This window comes from Triplophysa rosa, linkage group LG5, assembly GCF_024868665.1.
Source record: "Triplophysa rosa linkage group LG5, Trosa_1v2, whole genome shotgun sequence".
Classification (NCBI taxonomy): Eukaryota; Metazoa; Chordata; class Actinopteri; order Cypriniformes; family Nemacheilidae; genus Triplophysa; species Triplophysa rosa.
In genome coordinates this window covers 28,422,512-28,425,969 of record NC_079894.1, presented here as the reverse complement: position 1 = coordinate 28,425,969, position 3,458 = coordinate 28,422,512, and the positions used below count along the sequence as shown (strand labels likewise).

Below are 3,458 nucleotides of genomic sequence, written 5' to 3'. Positions count from 1 at the left end.
CATACTGATGATGTTATGCGCTGTCAGGATGGGCTAAGAGTGTCTATGAAGTGTGTGTGTGTGTGTGTGTGTGTGTGTGCGTGTGTGTGTGTGTGCGTGCGTGCGTGCGTGCGTGCGTGCGTGCGTGTGAGGGAGATAGAGACAATGGGGTTATAACAGTGCATTCAGGGGTACATTATTGTCAAGAATTTAGGGGTGAAAAGTTTGAGGGAGCGAGGGTGTAAACGAGACATCTGACAATTCTTATCCAGAGGGGGAAGGTAAAGATCTTTTCACATCTGCATCTCGTCTACATGCAGAGAGAGAGAGAGAGAGAGAGAGAGAGAGANACGTTGAAATCGCGACGTTGTTTCACCGTCTTACTTTCAACGTGGGTGAATTTCGGTCAGAAACCGATGTTGAATAAATGCTGAATTAATTGTTTTTGCAAAACGAAACAACGTTTAACAGGGCTCTAGAGGGCTCTAGGTCGCATGTGCGAGTTGGTCGCACATGCGACCTAATTTCTCAATGGTGCGACTAAAAAAAATCTGAGGTCGCACCGGTGCGACAAGCCGTTCGAGGGAAAAAAGTCTCTGCGAAAGTCTCCCTGTGGTTCAACAACAGACACATTAGGCCCATATCGTGGTCTAAACCAATCAGAGATAGTGAAGGGCGGACCCCCCTCTGATTGGCCGTGGTCCAGATATTCCTGTACGTGTGTGTACGTTTGAAAATGCTGTGCTGCAGTCGGACAGAGAGAGGGGAGGAGCCTATAGACCCGTCAGATAAACAGAGTGGATGTAGCCGCGGATGATGAGAGAAGATGAAAAGAACGATTAACAACTTTTTCGTTAAGAATGTTAAGTTAAGGCCCGATCCGTCCGAAAATCATAAATAATGCTCTGACACGCTAGACTGCGACTAAATGGTCTCATTTTGCGACAAATTTTCCTGCCAGTGCGACAAGTTTTTCTTAATGGTCACACCGGTGCGACTGTCAAACTGATCAATATATAATTTTTGCGTATTATAAATTTAATGCGCAGAAATGTTATATTGCGCAAGCTGCGCATTCAGTCACTCATTTTCGTCTCCCCTCCTTCAACCATTCACTTATCTATCACTGCCCCGCCCCCAAAGACGTAATTCGAGGGTTACGGGTAAGAGGCGAAGGACCGAAAGAGCAGACGAGTGAAGCGCTCAATCTTGCAACTTAAATAAATATACAGAATACAAGAATTTCCCCTGCTAAGGTGCAAAACAGCAGAGATAAGGAAATGTGTTGCGAGTATTGTATACGTGTGAAGCTAATGCAGGAAACACGTGTTTAAACTTTAAGCACTGAACTATTGTATAAAGAACTCTAACAATACTGCAAAGCATACAAAACGGTATACATCACGCTAAATACTATTTATTTGTGAGTCGCTATTGATAGAAGCCAAACGAGTATCAATGCAGCTTTCATGAAGAATAATCACTAAAAGCCTTCTGGTCTCGCGGGTGTTTGAGATATGCGCGCGCCCAGAGTCAGAGCACAAAATACTAAACGGAGTTCTCTTTCACACATTCTTACTCTGAAACGGACATATTAACACAAAATAACCTAAAATTTCCCATATTAACAAGAAACCTTGTAACGGTATTCAGTTTGTTTCGTGACCAAACAGTAGGGAAACAAAACACGTGTTCCAGTATATTGCGCGAGCTCTTAAAGGGGCAGCAGCATAATAAAGATCTCTGTTTATAATGTTCATCCAACAACAACGGACGGGCCCCAAAACACTCACTGATATTAAAGGAATTGTGTTCTCTTATAGGAGTCGTTCACAACAAATAAAGGAAGAAAGTAGCTTAAGAAAGATGTGCTTTAAATATGGTAAAGTGTTGAAAGAGAGTTTACATATACAATAAAAATAATTCAATCATAAACAATGATTTGCATTCATTTCTAATTGATTTATTAATGTATTAAACACATTTTAATGAAGTTTTAGTGATTATTTTTTCTTACCTCACCCCACGACTCTGGTGCTATCAAATTAAGGGCTGGTGCCACCAACTGAATAACTTGGTAGCACCAGTGCCACCTCTCTCAAGTGTTAGTCTAGAGCCCTGCTTTCTTGTAGAATTGTGCTTCAAATAAAGAACTTTATGTTGACCAGATTGTTAGTTAATCATTTACAAGTCAATATTGCCTATATGGACAGCGATTTTAAAAAAAGTGAACTTGTAAAATGCGTGTTAAATGCGATGGGTCGAAAATTTGGGTGCACCTAACTTTTGTGCTGGTGCACCTAAGAAAAAAAGTTAGGCGCACCAGTGCGACCAGTGCAAAAAGTTAGTCTAGAGCCCTGTTTAATTTGCTACGGTTTCAATGTCTTTTCAACACTTAATGAGCTATTATGCCACATGATTTTTTGCAGGCCATGTTTTAAAAGCAGTTGTAATGAATGCAACTTGACCCTGGCCTGATAAGAAATTATCTAACTCAATAAAAATAAACATTATTCTTTTAGTGCAGCTGTGAGTAGTTCCACATTGTATGAGGGGAAAGCTCTGCTAGAGATATGCCAGAATGAAAATAAAAACATTGTTTATACAAACATACTTTATTTCTCCAAACTTCTCATTCAACAAAAATAAAAAATCATTCATTCTACAAGTATCATTAAACCCTAAAATTAAATGAAATAAATCATATCAATTTTGAGGAAAGGGCTTCATACAAAACAATATGCCAGAAAGAGAAAAAAAAACATATATTAACTAGAATATATATGCACACACACACGTGTGTGTATGTCTATATCCATGTTTAACATTATATATATATATATATATATATATATATATAGATAATAAAAAAATATATAGTAACATAATATAATAAAACTATAATATGAAATACATTATAATTTCCTAAATTTATTAATCAAGCAACTTCTCAGCCATATAAACGCAAAACTGTAAGGAAACAAATACATTTCATTCTAGATTTTTTCTAGAGAATAATGTAACCCTTTTTAGCCAAAGCAGGTCTTCAGGGAAGAGTCTTCTTACGCCACCACCACCTATCCTCTCGGAGCATATTTAAGAATTTGGACATGGCTCTAATATTTTTTGATCTTGTAGTGTTGTGTGTGTTGATGACAGCGTCTAAAGAGAAAATAAAAACAGTTTAGATACAAAAAATGGCCACACGAAAACCCTGTGTTGTTGGCAACTATTTCCAAAGATGTACCAAAGATGATTAATTAGGATCACATTAAGAGTTCACTGTAGTCTAAAGAAATATGTGCAAACATTTGACTTGTGAAGCCAAAAGAACACTTTGTTGCTGCTAACTTCCGACCATTACTAGTACAAGAGGAACAACAGAGGAACCATACAGTATCTTTTTACATGACGATGTCAAATTTGGACTACTTCACTAAATTGTCATTTGGATAAGCACCAACACAAATTAAAAAAGA

The 3,458-nt window shown here is 38.0% G+C and overlaps 1 long non-coding RNA gene across 1 annotated transcript in view; it reads right to left on the bottom strand.

Annotated features, from left to right (window-relative positions):
* Nucleotides 1-3,103: 3,103 nt before the first annotated feature.
* The window catches only part of LOC130554380 (uncharacterized), a 1,145-nt gene continuing 790 nt past the window's right edge, over nucleotides 3,104-3,458 (bottom strand). The window contains exon 4 of the long non-coding RNA XR_008962974.1: nucleotides 3,104-3,141. This is a non-coding gene — a long non-coding RNA (uncharacterized LOC130554380). The remainder of the gene's footprint in view (nucleotides 3,142-3,458) is intronic.